The following is an 18,022-nucleotide window of genomic DNA, read 5'->3' as shown; positions in this document are numbered from 1 at the left end:
ATTTTTTCCTTCATTTCAACTTTGGTGAATCTGACAATTATGTGTCTTGGAGTTGCTCTTCTCGAGGAGTATCTTTGTGGCGTTCTCTGTATTTCCTGAGTCTGAATGTTGGCCTTCCTTGCTAGATTGGGGAAGTTCTCCTGGATAATATCCTGCAGAGTGTTTTCCAACTTGTTTCCATTCTCCCCGTCCCTTTCAGGTACACCAATCAGACGTAGATTTGGTCTTTTCACATAGTCCCACATTTCTTGGAGGCTTTGTTCGTTTCTTTTTATTCTTTTTTCTCTAAACTTCCCTTCTCGCTTCGTTTCATTCATTTCATCTTCCAGGGCTGATACCCTTTCTTCCATTTGATCACATTGGCTCCTGAGGCTTCTGCATTCTTCACGTAGTTCTCGAGCCTTGGTTTTCAGCTCCATCAGCTCCTTTAAGCACTTCTCTGTATTGGTTATTCTAGTTATACATTCTTCTAAATTTTTTTCAAAGTTTTCAACTTCTTTGCCTGTGGTTTGAATATCCTCCCGTAGCTCGGAGTAATTTGATCGTCTGAAGCCTTCTTCTCTCAGCTCGTCAAAGTCATTCTCCGTCCAGCTTTGTTCCGTTGCTGGTGAGGAACTGCGTTCCTTTGGAGGAGGAGAGGTACTCTGGTTTTTAGAGTTTCCAGTTTTTCTGCTCTGTTTTTTCCCCATCTTTGTGGTTTTATCTACTTTTGGTCTTTGATGATGGTGATGTACAGATGGGTTTTTGGTGTGGATGTCCTTTCTGTTAGTTTTCCTTCTAACAGACAGAACCCTCAGCTGCAGGTCTGTTGGAGTACCTGGCCGGCCGTGTGAGGTGTCAGTCTGCCCCTGCTAGGGGGTGCCTCCCAGTTAGGCTGCTCGGGGGTCAGGGGTCAGGGACCCACTTGAGGAGGCAGTCAGCCCGTTCTCAGATCTCCAGCTGCGTGCTGGGAGAACCACTGCTCTCCTCACAGCTGTCAGACAGGGACATTTAAGTCTGCAGAGGTTACTGCTGTCTTTTTGTTTGTCTGTGCCCTGCCCCCAGAGGTGGAGCCTACAGAGGCAGGCAGGCCTCCTTGAGCTGTGGTGGGCTCCACCCAGTTCAAGCTTCCAGGCTGCTTTGTTTACCTAAGCGAGCCTGGGCAATGGCGGGCGCCCCTCCCCCAGCCTCGCTGCCGCCTTGCTGTTTGATCTCAGACTGCTGTGCTAGGAATCAGCGAGACTCCGTGAGCGTAGGACCCTCTGAGCCAGGTGCGGGCTATACTCTCCTGGGGCAGCGTTTCCTAAGACCATCGGAAAAGCACAGTATTCGGGTGGGAGTGGCCCAATTTTTCAGGTGCCGTCTGTCACCCCTGGAAGGGGAACTCCCTGACCCCTTGCGCTTCCCGAGTGAGGCAATGCCTCGCCCCTGCTTCGGCTGGCACACGGTGCGCTCACCCACTGACCTGCGCCCACTGTCTGGCACTCCCTAGTGAGATGAACACGGTACCTCAGATGGAAATGCAGAAATCACCCGTCTTATGCGTCGCTCGCGCTGGGAGCTGTAGACCGGAGCTGTTCCTATTCGGCCATCTTGGCTCCTCCCCCCCCCAACACCATTTATTAAAGAAGATATCAGTTATCCAAAGTGTGTTCTTGGCACCTTTCTTGAAAATCAGGTGGCTGTAAATAAGTGAATTTATTTCTCAGTTCTCCCTTCTGTACCATTGGTCTGTGTGTCTGTGTTTTCTTCTTCTCTGTTGTGGTTTGGTGGCTTTCTATAGTGATAAGGTTTGATTTATTTTTCTTGCTCATATATGTCTGCTATAGCAGTGAATTTTATATATTTGTGTGTTTTTATGATGGTATTTACTGTTCTTTCACTTCCAGATGTAGGACTCCCTTAAGCATTGCTTGTGAGGCCAGTCTAGTGATGAATTCTCTCAGTATTTGTTGTCTGAGAGAGACTTTATTTCTCCTTCATTTCTGAAAGATAGCTTGCTAGGTAAAGCATTCCTGGCTTAGTTTTTTGTTTTTGTGTTTTTTGTTTTTAAAAGCACTTTGAATATATCAACCTATTTTCTCCTGGCCTGTAAGATTTCTGCTGTTAGTTTAATGGAAATCCTTTTATACAAGGCTTGAAAATTTTCTCTTGCTCTTTTTTGGAATTCTCTTTTTGTCTTTCACTTTTGACAGTTTGACTCTAGTGTGCTTCAGAGAGATTTTTTTTTTGGGTTGACTCTATTTGAGCTTCCTCGATCTGGATGTCCCTATCTCTGTCAAGATTTAGTAAGTTTTCAGGTATTTTATAAAATTGGTTTTCTCTGTCCTTTGCTATGTATTTCCCTTTTGAAATTACCTTAATGTGAATATTTGTTATTTTAATGGTGTCTCTTAGGTCCTGTAGACTTACAGACTTTTTACATTCTTTTTTTTTCTGGTCTGATTGGTTTATTTCAAAAGGCCTGTCTTTTGAAACTTTCTGAACCTGTCTTCAAGTTCAGAAAGTCTTTCTTCTGCTTGTTCTAGTCCGTGGTGGTTGAAGTTCTTGATTTTATTTTTTATTTCATTCATTTAATTCTTCATTTCTGAGATTTCTGTTTGCTTCTTTTTAAATGATATCTATTTCTGTTAAATTTCTCAGTCGGATTATGTATTGTTTTTCTGATTTTGTTGAATTGTCTACCTGTAATTTTTTTGTATCTCATGGAGTCTCCTTAAGACCATTATTTTAAATTCCTTCTCAGACACTTCATACATTCTCTTTTCTTTAGGGTTGGTTCCTGGAGAGTTATTGTGTTCTTTTTAAGGTGTCATCTTTCCTTGCTTTTTTACATTTTGTGTGTGTGTGTGTGTGTGTGTGTGTCCCTTCATTGATATCTGTGCATCTGGTGGAACAGCTGCTTTTACAATTTTATGGAGTAGTTTTTGTGGAGGAAACTTTTTCACACAGATGTTTCCTACAGTATCAGTTAGGTATAGTGTTTTGGCTTTGGTTTTAGGTGGGTGCTGTAGTGTAGTCTCCAGGTGATTTCTTTGGCTGTAATAAATATCAGTGATGTCTGTGAGTGCCTCAGTGTCCTAAGGGCTGCAGGTGTTTGTTGAGGTAGTGATATGGTTTTGCTGGGGACGGAGATGGGTCAGTTCTCAGGCCCTTGGTGTGTGTGTATAGCATGTATGGCAGCTCTGCCAGTCATGGAGTTGTTGTCATCACTAGCAATGGTGGGTGCTGAGCAAACTGATACTTTTGCCCTGGCAGGTGCACATAATGCATGGTGTCTTCACTGGTTGAGGTGGATGGAGTCCCCTTAGTGGTGGTAGACACTACATGTGCTGGTCTTTGGGCCTCGGGGGGACACATTTGTTGGTTACCTCAGTCTTGGGGATGGTCTACTTGCTGTGTTGAATCCCCTGTTTCTTAGGGTGCAGAGTGCTTCATGGGCTCATGTGCTATTGTCATGGTTGTACTTCTTGGTGTAGCTGGGGTTGTGGTGTTCCAGCCTTTTGTGTGAGCATGTTAGGTTGATGATTGGCCTCAAGGATGTGGAGATGCAGGAGCTATTGGCCTCCAGTGCAGGATGCACTCTAGCTCTGTTCTCAGAATGGCACCAAACTGTAGCATTTTGGGTCTTGGCAAGTAGGGGAGACCCAACATGAATTCCTTTTCTAGAGCAGTGAAGCCATATGGACTCTAGGCAACTTCCTATACTAATCTCAGGGCCTCTGAGAACTGTGGGGGTCTCCTGTAGCTAGGATTGCAGTAATCCACACTGGTAATGAGGATCTCCCACTTATCTTTTCCCAGCACTAATGAGTCCCTCTTGGCTCTGAGCCAATCCTGGTTGAATCCTTCATTTCCCTGTCAATGCTGCCATCTCCCTGGTTTAGTCTTAAAATAGATAAAGGAATATCAGTATAGAGCCTCTTCAAGCATCTGCTGACCTTCAAGGGCCATTAATTTAAAATAATCAACATATAAGGATGTTATATTTTGGGGTTGAAATTTCCTGAGCTCCTTCAGAAGTTTTCAAGTATAATTGATTACATCTTGGGTAGACGGGGAGGGGAGAAATTAGACAGCACTTGATATTGGCTCCCAAAAGACACATTTTTTTCAAAAGGGACTGAATTTACTATTATAAAAGTAAATAGCCAAAGATGCCTTTAGTTAGAAAGTGTAAATTATTTCCGCTTACTACCTAGCAGGATGGAAGCTCAAAATTAAGATAAGTTTAGTTATAGGAAAGAAAGGAAAGGCCAGTAACATCAGACTAGATAATTTGGACAAACCTTCCCACTGGACACAACTAATATATATGTATGTATGATATATATGTATAGAAATATATATTAGTTATGTTATATACATGTATCTGTAACTGAAGGCATCTAACTAAAGGCATATATATATATACATATATACATATATATACATATATATACATAGATATATATACATATATATACACATATATACATATATATACACATATATATATATATAAAACAATTACTGGATTGACATGCAGGATGCAGGGAAGTCTGGGAACACTGAAGTTTCACCTAGAGGATATTTGCTTATTTGACATTGGCAGTTGATAGGCTGAGCAGTATTTTGGGTAGTCAAGAGAGCAATAGTCAGTCTGGGATCACATGTTTGGGGTTTCCAAGATGACCACTTATTTTATTAGCATAAAAACATCTCTGTTTTTGAACTTGGATTAATATGTTCCCAGGCTTTAGGAACCTAGCAGAAGAAAATGAAGGTACTTTCAGGAGAAAACAATATTATTTGTGGCCTATAACAATTTCTGTAAGTATGTTTTCAAATAAAATGTATAGCATATAATCAAAGAAAACAAGGGGGCAAAATAAGTTGGGGAAAACCAGAAGAAAAATCAAGAAACATAAACAAACCCCCAGAGACCTGGAGATTGGAATTATCAGACACAATCTATAAAACAATGATATTTCAGTGTTTACAAACAGAAAGGCCAAGCCTGAAAAATTTGCCAGAAAACTAGCAGCTATAAAAAGTGACATTTTGTAATATCTTTTACAAATATTTGAAGAGATAATGGCTGAGACTTTTAGAACTGCTGAAAGACATCAATACACAGAAATCCAATGAATCCCATGGCAGTTGAATAAAAAGTACATCTAGACACTTCATAGAGAAATTGCATAAAACAAACCAAATAGAAAATCTTTAAAGCTATACAAACAAGATAGGCTGCCATCAAGGAAGCAACAGATGAATTCTCAACAAATCTGCAGGCCAGAAAACAGTGGAATGACTTCTTCAAGGTGCTGACAATTATGACAACTGAAATATAAGCTCTACAAACCAAAAATATCCTTTGGATATAAGAAAATAGTATATAAATTTTCAGATCAACAGAAACTGAGACAATCACAATAAAATAAATTTCAATGGGTATTCCTTAGGTTGAAGGAAAATTACCCTGGATGGAAGATCAGAGGTATAGAAAGAAATGGAGAGCAAAGAAAGAGGTAAGTTTAAATCAATATGGTTTAAAACAATGATAAAATTGTCTTATGGTATTTAGAATTCTATCTATCTATCTATCTATCTATCTATCTATCTATCTATCCATCTATTTATCTATCTGTTATCTACCATCTATCTATCTATCTATCCATCTATCTATCTATTATCTACCATCTATCTATCTATCTATCTATCTATCTATCTATCTATCTACCTACCTACCTATCTTCTCTCTGTGTCTAAGATATTGCGATTTATAATAACAAATATCCATTTGGTCTTCAACCCTATTTTCTGGCACACAGCTCCTAAAATCCTTGGAATCTCTAATGTGATGTGTCTTCTTGTATGCTAATGAGATGAGTGATGGGTGGGGGCTCCTGGATAGCCTCTAGTTGAGGAGTGATTGCCAGGGAATCCAGCCATGTGATTAGAGATTTGAAACTTTTGGCTCACTACAGGAGGGGAGAAGGAATGAAGGTAGCGTTGATCACTTATAGCCAGTGACTTAATTGATCACAGCTACAAAGTGAAGCCTCAAAAAAAAATACCCTAAGGGAAGGGGTTCAGAGAGCTTTTGGACACATGGGACTACTAGAAAGATGATGCACCTGGAAAGGGCATGAAAGCTTTGTACCCCTTCCCGCATAGCTTGCCCTGTGCATCCCCATCTCTATCCTTTTTAGTATCTGTCGTGGGTACCACTGGCTGGGGCCAGCATTGCAGGTGGTAAAGGAATTTATCAAGACAGATGTGGAGAAAGAAATAAAAATTTATTAGAGGGAAAGTGCATTGCAAGGAAGCAAGGGGCAGGACAGCAGAGAAGGGGCTGTCTGCAAAGAGGCAGGAGCTGGAGGGAAGTTTTATAAGGTCATACTAGCGGGGCTTTGTAGATAAGGTCAGTCTGGTGGGGCTACATGTGGAACAAGGTATCTGGGAGCAGGATGTTGTGCCAGCAGATTGTCTGTGATTAATTGTCTTTCAGAACAATTTTTCTTCCCTACCTCAGGCCCTCTCCTTGCTGTGGCTTACTTATTTTATTGGACTCCACTGTATCTTTTATAATAAACTGGAAAATGGAAGTAAAGCACTTTCCTGAGTTCTGTGAGATGCTTTAGCAAATGACTGAACCCAAGGAAAGGGGCTTGAAAAACCCCAACTTATAGCTTGTCAATTAGAAGTTCCAGTTGCTAGGATTTGTGACTGGCATCAGAAGTGGCGCAGTTCTGTGGAGCTGAGCCCTTAATCTGTGGGATCTGACACTATCTTCAGTTAGATAGTATCAGAATTGAACTAAAGTATTGACGAGACATCAGCAAGTATTGTAAAATTACTTGGCATGGGGGTAAACCCCCATAAATCTGGTCACAGAAATGTTTTGTGTTGAATATGGACTATATCTTCCACTCTATCTATCTATCTATCCATCCATCCAGAGAAATAAAATACGTCACATCAACAAATATGTAAATTAAAATGAGGGTAAATGTAGTAAAGTGTCGTGTTTTTTTTTGTTTTTTTTTTTTGAGACAGAGTCTCGCTCTAGGCTAGAGTCCAGTGGCCCAATCTCAACTTACTGCAACCTCCACCTCCTGGGCTCAAGCGATTCTCCTACCTCAGCCTCAGGTAGCTGAGACTTACAGGGGTGTGACACCACACCTGACTAATTTTTGTGTTTTTAGTAGAGGCGGGGTTTCACCATATTGGGTAGGCTGGTCTTGAACTGCTGACCTTAAGTGATCCACCCACCTTGGCCTCCCAGAGTGCTAGGATTACAGATGTGAGCCACCACACCCAGCCAATGTAGGCAATGTAGTACAATATTTTTGTTGTCTTTCTTTTTTCTTTTCTTTTTTTTTTTTTTTTTTGAGAGGGAGTCTTGCTCTGTGGCCCAGGCTGGAGTGCAGTGGCATGATCTCAGCTCACTGCAACCTCCACCTCCCAGGTTCAAGCAATTCTCCTGCCTCAGCCTCCCCAGTAGCTGGGATTACAGGCGTGTGCCACCATGCCTGGTTAATTTTTGTATCTTTAGTAGAGATGGGGTTTCATATGTTGGCCAGGCTGGTCTCAATCTCCTGACCTGAAGTGATTTGCCCGCCTCAGCCTCCCAAAGTGCTGGGATTACAGACGTGAGCCACCACGCCCAGCCCAATGTAGTAAAGTATTCTAAGGCCTTTGTATTGTCCTGGAGGAGGCTAAAATAATATCGGACTTTGGTAAGTTGAGATAGATGTCATAATCTCTAAGGTAACCATTAAAAAACAAAGCAATATAATATATCACTTAGAAACTAATTGGGAGTATAGAATTATAAAAAATAGTAAATATATTCAAAAGAAAGCAACACTTTTCTCCTAAAGTTTGTGTTACCCTATATACCACCTTTTATCTTTAACACATGCCAACATTCCTTAATCACCTTATGCAAAGAGAAGGGTATATTATGTTAGGGTAAAACGAAAAAGGTCTTTAAGTAACATTTAGGAGTAAGGAGAACACTCATTCTATCAGCTTTGGGGTTAAGGGAGTATAAGAACATAAAAAGCACCATCTGAGAAGTTTTTAAGAGAAGAAATGTCCATGAGAAACATTCACGTTGATAATACCTAAAAACCTGTTTTCCGTGGCCTGGAGATTCCAGAGGGCACAGGTGAAAGGTTTGCAAGAAAGGGTGGCAATACATATTGGATTAGCAGGAAAGAAACTAAGAGCAGTGTAGGAAGGCTTAGATTACCAACGACGATTACTCCTAGTCAGTGAATAAGCATAACAGAGATAAAGGCATAGTGAATTTATCTGGCTAAATGATTTTCTAATTAACTAGTCCTGTAAATCCCCTGGTAAATCAAAGCTGTGTCAAAATATATCAACCAAGGACTGGGTGATTGAGCTTCCAAAAGAGCCTTTGTCTTGAGTAAATGGACTTCAAACAGTCTAGTTTGTTCTCATGACTTGCTATGTAGAAATGGAAGTAACCATTTAGCTTTCAGGTGACTTCATTTATATCTGCCTTGAAACTACAAAATTGTAATCATTTTCTAAAAATAATATATCTGTTAATTAAATTTACCCTTCCCCAAAAGCTAGGTATTTTTTAGCCATGTAGCCATTCAAAAACTTGAGGTCATCTTTCCAAAAGGAATGAAGGAGTTCAATAAACAACCAGCTGAATTATGTGGCTCTGGAGAGCTATATAAATTAATGTAGAATCCTATGTCTATTAGATATGCATGGTTGTATCTTATCGTCTCTTCTACCCGTTTGAAATTCCAATTGGTGCTTCGTGTTGAGTAATTGTGAACTTACCTTGATTTCCCACAAGTCATCTCATAAGTAACTGTTCAAATAAATTCGCCAGCATAGCTCATTTTAGAAATTATATGTTCTATTTAATTCGATAGTTTATCAATGGCAAAAAGTGCACCATAAATTTCATTCCTTTTGGGTTCAATTCTCTATTGAAATAAACGGTGAGGCAGTAAGGGAGACAAAGACCTGACTCCCATGGCCATTAAGTGAATTGGTTATGGCTGGAGTGTTGCCTTGGGAGGGATGGCTGTTGCTTCAATGATCTGTCATTATCACTAGCTCTGCAGTGGAAGCTTCTGAAGAAGTTTAATGATTTAAAAATCCTTATTCTAAAATTAAAAATCTAATTTGAATTCTAGAATCATAAACTGTTAGAAAAACACCTGGTAGAATATTTAGGGTCTGGTTTCTCCTGCTGCATTACATCTTCCAGGTGGAAATGGAGCGAGAGGTGGTGCATGGAAAGAGCATTGATCACACCACTCCTTGAAGAGCGATTTTTTCCCCAATGTGTTTTCTGCTTTCTGTGCATCTGAAAATAGAGGCTCCCCAAAGGCAAAAACATAAGTTAGGAAAATGGTTTATCTCATATTAAGGAAAAAGTTATATGCAACTAAAATAAACTTATACTTGTTCTTTGCATATATATGTATGCTGTAATTCTTTGAAAGATTCTGTAAATTGATCTGATTCTATTGTTTGAACCAGGGAGGAGCATGTAAACTGGCATGTAGCTATTATAGATGGGGACCAGAAGTATCTCGGATTTCAATTTTTTTCCGATTTTGGAATATTTTCATTATACTGGTTGAGCATCCCAAATCTGACAGTTTGAAATCCGAAATGATCCAATGAGCATTTCCTTTGAGCGTCATGTTGGTGCTCAAAAAGTTGTAGATTTAGAAGCATTTCAAATTTCAGATTTTGGATTTGTAATGCTCAACCTGATTGATAAACTAGAGCCTGATGAGGAGGAGATGCTTAAATACCATTTGAAGGCAGATATTTAAGACCCCTCAGGCATCTCATTCCTGTCTTTGAGATGCTTCTCGCTCTATGTTGCTCTACCTTGAGCTTGAATTATTTCCTCTTCTCTTTTTAATCTTAAAAGTTACATTTTTCTTGTATTAAAAGTAATAATGCTTATGGGGTAGAACATTATAAACATACACAATAAGGCCTGGGTGCAGTGGCTCACACCTATAATCCCAGCATTTTGGGAAGCTGAGGTGGGAGGATTGCTTGAAGCCAGGAGTTTGAGACCAGCCTGGGCAACAAAGCGAGACCCCCTATCCCTACAAAAAATTAAAAAAATATTAGCCAGGCATGGTGGCATGTGACTGTACTCAGGAGGCTTAGGTGGGAGGATCACTTGAACCCAGGAGTTAGAGGCTGCACTGAGCTATGACGGTGCCACTGCACTACAGCCTGGGTGACAGAGCAAGACCCTGTGTCAAAAAACAAATGAAAACAAAGACACAGTAATATAAAGTTCATTATAATGGAGAAATGACACCCAGTTATAGCTCTGTTAACATTTTGGAGTGTTCCTACATGTAAAAAAATTTACATATATAGACAGACACACACCTATATAGAGTATAGCAATGGTTCTTAAATTTGGGTGTACATTAAAAATCACTATCAGTGTGCTTTATGTAAGAAAGAATTATTGAAACTCCAATCACTTCGACAATACTTAAAGAATAGTTCTTACCTTAAAAGATTGATTATAGTACAAATTTATTTTTAAGTGAAGATTGAAAGTGTATATGCATGTGAATATATTTATGCAATTATTTATCAAATATGTATATAGCTTTATATCTTGATTTTTCACTTAATATTATAAGTTTCTCCATATCATCAAAAGTCTCAGTGATCATCATCCATAATGGCCACAAAAATTCCATCTTATAAAAATACAAAAAATTATTTATAGTCCTGTTGTTGAACACTAAGATTATTTCTTTCTTTTTTTTTTTTTTGAGATGGAGTCTCGCTCTGTCACCCAGGCACCCAGGCTGGAGTACAGTGGTGCAATCTCAGCTCACTGCCAGGTCTCCCTCATGGGTTCATGCCATTCTCCTGCCTCAGCCTCCCAAGTAGCTGGGACTACAGGTGCCCACCACCACGCCCGGCTAATTTTTTGTATTTTTAGTGGAGATGGGGTTTAAATACACTATGATGAAGATAACGAGCTAAATTTGTATACATGTTTCTGATTATTTCCTTAGGATAGATATCTTACATGTGTACTCAGTAGATCAAAAGGGAAAGGGGGCCAAACGTGGATCAAGAAAACACAAGTTTTCCCAGGAACCTCATAACAGATTTCCACTTTCATCTCATTAATCAGAACAGTGTCACATGTCACATGGCCACCCCCGACTAGAAGGCAGGAAGAGAGAAGTTGGGTCAGTTAACAAATAGAGTCTATCCCTGTGGCTACAGAACATTTTTAGACACCTTTTTTCCTCTTATTGAATACAGTCATCTCTTCCCCAAGTTCATCAACCTGCAAATCTCATGCAATTACTGCTTCCAGCTTGAAAACCTGGATCTTTGGGTGATAAACAGTTGTCTCCATCCAGCCTAGATATGGTTCCCCAGGGATCAGCAGGTTGTAAGCTAAAGCAGTGGTTAAGAGTCATTTGCATTCATCTGAATCAGCTAAGAGCTTGTTAAAAACAAATTGCTGAGCCCCATCCAGTATTTCTGATTCAGTAGGTCTGAAGTCAGGCCCACGAGTTTCGTATTTCTAACAAGTGCTGGGTAATGCTGCTGGCCTAGGGATTACTCATGTTATATACATATTACATAGCCATAGTACAATATCATAATCAGGAAATTGACATTAATAGAATCCATTTACCTTATTCAGATTTTGCTAGTTTTACATGCACTTGTTGCATATGTCTGTACTTAGTTCTATGTAATTTTATTACATGTGTAGATTTGTGTAATTACCACCCACAGTCAAAATACAAAGTACTTCCATCACAAGAATCCTTTCTGTTATCCCTTTATAAACACCACCACCTCCCTCCTTCTCATCTCCAACACCTGGCAACTACTACTCTGTTCTCTATCTCTGTAATTTTGTCATTTCAGGAATGCTACATAAATGAATCATACAGTATCTAACCTTTGCAGACTGTTTTTTTTTCCACTCAGCAAAATCCCCTTGAGTTCCATCTGAATTGTTGTGTGTATCAATAGTTTATTTCTTTTGTTGCTCAATAATAGTCTATATATTATCATTACTATTATTTTTGAGATGGAGTCTTGCTCTGTTGCCCAGGCTGGAGTACAGTGGCACGATCTCTGCTCACTGCAAACTCCACCTCCTGGGTTCAAGCGATTCTCCTGCCTCAGCCTCCCAAGTAGCTGGGATTACAGGGATGCACCATCACACCTGGCTAATTTTTTTGTATTTTTAGTAGAGATGGGGTTTCACCATATTGGCCAAGCTGGTTTTGAACTCCAGACCTCAAATGATCCACCCACCTTGGCCTCTCAAAGTGCTGGGATTACAGGCCTCTATATTATTGTTACGAGTTTAACATTTCATCTGTTGAAGGACACTTTGGGTTGTTTCCAGTTTTAACTATTACAAATAAAGTTATAATAAATATTCATGTGCAGTTTTATTGGTAAATATAATTTTACATTTCTTTAGGATACATGCCCAAGAGTGCAATTGCTCAGTGCATGGTAATTGCGTATTTATTTATAAGACACTAACAGATTATCCCACCCCCTCAGGCTCTGCCTTGCCCCTTGTGGCACCTGGGAGATGACGGAGTTGAACATTCAGTAGCACTACCAGGTGTAGTAGCACTGCGGGTATCAAGGTGATTGGGGAATACCCATCCTTGGTCACATGAGACCTGAGCCCTGCTTTGGCTCCATGGATGGCAGCAGTAAGTTTTCCTCCATTTGTATGTTATGGTTGTTTAGGAATATTTTGCCTTGAATACAAATCCAGGAGTCTCATGGTTGTTCTGAGGTGACTGTAATCAATGAGGACTAAAAACAGATAAACATGTATCTTATCCATTCATTCAAGGACTATGCTGAATGAGAACTTGTGGTAATTATATGTATTTTTTGTGAGAAGAATTTTTGCCTGAGACACCGTCATCAGTCAGATCATGAGTGTGAAAAACTGGAAATCCAAAAGTCTCCTATGGCTGCCTCTCAGAAAATTGTTAAACACATTATTGATTCCAAGGCAGAAGAAACAGTAAGTGAACAACAGAAAGGTGCAAAAAATAGTGAAACAGCTGCAAAGGTTGCATTGATAAAATTAAAGTTGCATGCTGATGGGGATAAGTCATTGACACAGTATGTCTCATATACGCGACATATAGCTGGGCTTTGTTTTTAAAATCTAGTTTGATAGGATCTCTTTCATAACTAGAAAGAATTTTACTTCCAGGTTTTTTACCTAAAGGGAGCAAAGAGAAGAGAAAACCAATGATTCTTTTGCCACCCATGGAGCATTGGAAAGATCATAGAATTTCCAGGTGCTCTAGTTAGCCTTAAAAATGATAACAAATTAACAGCTAAGAAATTAATGTTATGGTTATGTCACATTGCTTCAGGAGAAGCCTTACCCGTAGATCATATTTGGAAACCTGGATTGCTAAGGAGGATTGTCCTTTATATAATGATGGAAATATTATCTTGAAACATTTTAACGATGAAGAAAAATGGTTTTAGCAATATTGATTCTTACTTGGGATAGTGATTTTAGGACTCAGAAATCACAAGGAAGGTTCTATGTACACCAATGTAAAAAAATAAAATAAAAATCAAAACATTCTATGTATATGTTTGTCAATTTCTTTTACTACAAATACTATTTTTCATTTTTTAAAGTTGCTTTTAACTTGTTTCTATTGTGTCATATTTTATGTGTTTTCTATTAAGTTTGGGTAATTTTGTGTTTTAAAGCTTAACTATGAACTGATACTCAATTATTAGCAAATTTTTGTATGTAATTATTTTGTATTAGGTGATGCTATAGTAACAACAACAGAGGTGTATTTCCCCCTTGGTTAATATCAGCTGTTGATTGTTCCATATCATCTTCACTCCAGGATTGAAGCTCAAGGAACAACCCCTTTTTGGGACATTGTCATTTTTATTTACAGAGGGACAAGGAGATGACAGCATTTCAGTTGGCTCTTAGAAGATACATGCATCATTGTTGTTTTAAGTAAGTCACATGGTCAAACCTACCATCATGGGTCCAGAAAATATAGCCTTGTTGTCTACCTATGTCATGATGTATAACTGATGTGTGTACATAGATTGTCAAAACTTAAAGATCATCTCATTCCATCTTCTAAGTTTTTGGATGAAGGATCTCAGGCCTAGGGAGAAAAAAGATTTTCTTCACGTCACCTAAATGCATTGGGTCATATTTTTGATAAGGACCTCCTTCTAGTAGCATTCATCTTTTTGTTTGTATGACTGTATTACAAATGAGAAGAAAGATGGGATAGTTCAACATCATTACAGCCTCTGTATATATACTAACGCAAAACACATGCTAAAAGTAACTACATTTTTGACAATCAATTCAAGTTAATGCTCCTGACTGATGTTTTCCATCTATACCCAACAAAATACTGCTATATAGAAGGAATAGAATTTATTTCTATTTGTTCTTTGTCCCTTTTCAATTCTAATTATCATGAACATGTATAGTGATTTTAGGTTTAACTGAAGGAATAAACTCAGAAAAAAGAAACTAATACACTTTTTACATTCTCACTATGTATGAGTGAACCAGTTTCTTCACATCTTGACCAGCATTTGGTGTTGTCACTATTTAATATTTTAATTTTTATGATTAATATGTAGATTATACTTTTGTACCTTTAATATTCATTATATTAATGGCTAGAGATGTTGAACATTTTTTTGGTTATTTGACACTTGTATATTTTCTTCAGAGAAATATCTATTCAAGTGTTCAACTCCAAACCTATGTGCTCCTGTACAAAATTGGATTGCCATTTTGTTGTTGAATTGTAAGAGTTTAAAAAAATATATATTCTGGATACTAGACCCTTGTGAGACATATGATTTGCAAATATTTTCTCCCATTCTTGGGTTGTCTTTTCACTCTCTTAATAGCATCCTTTGATACGTATACTTTTAAATTTTGATGAAATCCAATATATTTATTTTTTCTTTCGTTGTTCGTACATTTGGCACATATCTACAAAACCATTGCTAAATCCAAGGTCATAAAAGTTGATCCCTATAATTTCTTCTAAAGTTTTTTTTAGTTTTATCTCTCATACTTAGGTCTTTAATTCTTCATATGGCATCTTTGATACACTGAATGCTGTGTTTGTGTCTCTAAAAAAAAATTTTGTCTGGGCGTGGAGGCTCATGCCTATAATAGCAAAATTTTTGGAGGCTGAGGCAGGAGGATTGCTTAAACCCAGGAGTTCAATACCAGCCTAGGCAACATAGTGAGACCCTGTCTCTACAAAAAATTAAAAAAATTAGCCAGGTGTGATGGTGCATACCTGTAGCCCCCAGCTACTTGGGAGGCCGAGGTGGGAGGATTGCTCGAGCCCAGGAGGTTGAAGCAGCAATGAGCCATGATTGTGCCACTGCACTCCAGTCTGGCAGTAGAGCAAGGTCCTATCTCCAAAAAAAAAAAATTAATTGTAATAAAATACACATAGCCTAAAATTTAGCAAATTAGCCATTTATAAGCATACAGTTCAGTAGTGTCAAATATATTCATGCTGTTGTGCAACCAATCCCCACAACTCTTTTTATCTTGCAAAACTAGAACTCTATGCATATCTGCACCAACACTTGGCTATTTTCTGTTTTTTAAAATAGTAGCCTAATGGGTATGAGACGGTATATCATTGTGGTTTTGATCTGTATTTGCCTAATGATTAGTGATGCTGAGCATATTTTCATGTGCTTGTTAGACATCTGTATATCTTCTTTGAAGAAATGTCTATTCAAGTCCTTTGCCCATTTTAAAGTCAAGGTTTTTTTTTTTTTTTTTTGCTGTTGAGTTGTAGGAATTCTTAATTTATTATGGCTATTAACTCCTTATCAGATATATGATTTGCAAGTATTTTCTCCCGTTTTGCCAGTTGCCTTTTCTTTCTGTTGGTTGTGTCCTTTGAGGCACAGAAGTTTTTAACTTTTATGTAGCAAATTTATTTATTTTTACTTTTGTTGTCTTTGCTTTTGGTTTCATACCCAAGAAATCATTGCCAAGTCCACTGTCATGAAGCTTTTCTCCTTTGACTTCTTCCAATAGAGTTTATAGTTTTGGCTATTATTTGTAGATCTTTGATTCATCATATTTTATCTTTGATGTGTTGAACCCTGTGAAGGCATCACTTAAAAAAATTCAGACAAGAAAGTTGGCAAGCAATTTTGAGGCTTTAATGGGTTGAAGTTTAACTTACAAAGTCATTGTCAAGGATTGACAACTTCACATATAGTAAATTATTATGTATGTTCACTTATTTGTAGGTTCTTTTATGTAACTGATTAAATATTTGAAATTTTCTTTACATAAGAAAATTAAGCTTTTCATATATAAGCTTCGCATATTTCATTCACAATCTCTAGGTACAATGCTCCTCTAAATACTACATGTCCCTATTATATTTTTTTCAGTTTATTGCTGGCTTTCAGGAAAACTAGGTTTTAAAAAATTTATATTGTATGTATTACTTTAATGAACTGTCTCATTAGATATAATAGTTGTAACTTTTTCCAATGGTTTCTATAGAATTGTCTATTTGGAAAAAATATATAGTCATCTCTATTTCCAGATGATGTTTGTCTATTAGTATAAATATAGAGCATCAACTTAAAATAATTGAAGAGTCAGTAAGGTGGTTATCATAAGGTAAGATAACTAACTGTAAATTAAACATAGGCTGTTTTCCTTTAAAGACAGAAAATATATTAGGAAATCCCCTTAAGTTATAGGGAAAAATGTAATAATTAAAATTAAAATAATCTCTTCCATTAATTTTATCTCATTTTTCTTTCTTGCACTACTAAGTATAGTTACTAAGAGAATATTTTTGTTGTTGTTGTTGTTGTTGTTTGTTTTAAGGGATGAGGTCTTCTTATGTTGTCCAGGCTGGTCTCAAACTCCTTGGTTCAAGTGATCCACCTACCTTGACCTCCCAAAGTTCTGCAATTACAGGCATGGAGAACACAGATTTTGAAAATGGAAACCTGACATTTAGTAAGTAACTTTTGGCCATTAAACCCTGTAAGGCTCAGTTTCTGCATCTGAAAAATGTTATAATAGTCCCTACCTCATGAGGTTGTTGTTATAATTAAGTGAAACAATCCATGTGAAATCCTTAGTGTAGTTATGATACATAATAAGCATTAAATATAGTCATTATTGTTAATTTATTGGGCAAGATTTATAGAGCAATATTATATGATAAGGTTATAGCAGGCAATCCTTTAGTCTCTGTATCTTTAAGGTGGATATTGTTAGTGATTTAACATTAAGCATGATGCTTACTAGAGGTAGGTTTACCTTGAATGAAGCTCCAGATTCAGTCTCCCACTTATGCATGTCCCTTCCAAAGCTCTGAATAATGTGTTTATATGATAATATACTTTTGTAAAATTTGCAAAAGTAAGGCAGTTAAACATAATTGGCTAAGATAACCACTGTTTCTTTCCATGCTGGCTTCCCCACCATCATATTTCCACTGCTGCCAGTTGGCATTGGAGTTACAATGGTTTAACAGTTATTTATTGCTATGTAAAAAAATCCGCCAAACTTAAAACAACAATCATTTATTAGTTCATAATTCTGTGGGTGGGCAATTTTGGCTGGCTTCTGATGGATGGTTCTACTGCTGGACTCTCTTGGGCTCATTCATGTGGCTGCAGTCAGATAGTGGGATGCCTGGGGGGTTGTAGAGTTCCTGATGCCTTCACTCACTTGTTTCGGGTCATGGGGAACTGAGCTTCATGTCTCTAGCATCTAGCAGGCTATCATGGTTTCTTCACATGGAAACTATATTTCTTTTGCCAATACCACACTGTCTTGATTTGCTATAATTTTGAGTCCTTCAACTTTCTTTTCATACTCGTTTTGGCAATTCTAGTTCTTTTGCTTTCCATACAAATTTTGGAATAATCTTGTCAATATCTGTCAAAAAACCTTGGTGGAATATCTACT

General features: G+C 37.9%; 1 long non-coding RNA gene across 1 annotated transcript; it reads left to right on the top strand.

The window, feature by feature from the left end:
* The first annotated feature begins 1,020 nt into the window (after positions 1–1,020).
* Positions 1,021–17,184, top strand: LOC134761816 (uncharacterized). The gene is made up of 5 exons (XR_010140957.1): positions 1,021–1,250; positions 5,427–5,492; positions 12,568–12,725; positions 13,908–14,026; positions 16,928–17,184. It is a non-coding gene; the product is annotated as an uncharacterized LOC134761816 (long non-coding RNA).
* Positions 17,185–18,022: the final 838 nt, after the last annotated feature.

The sequence above is a fragment of the Pongo abelii genome, chromosome 1 (genome assembly GCF_028885655.2).
Source record: "Pongo abelii isolate AG06213 chromosome 1, NHGRI_mPonAbe1-v2.0_pri, whole genome shotgun sequence".
NCBI lineage: Eukaryota > Metazoa > Chordata > Mammalia > Primates > Hominidae > Pongo > Pongo abelii.
Note: the sequence above shows the minus strand (reverse complement) of the source record. Positions and strands in the feature narration are given on the sequence as shown.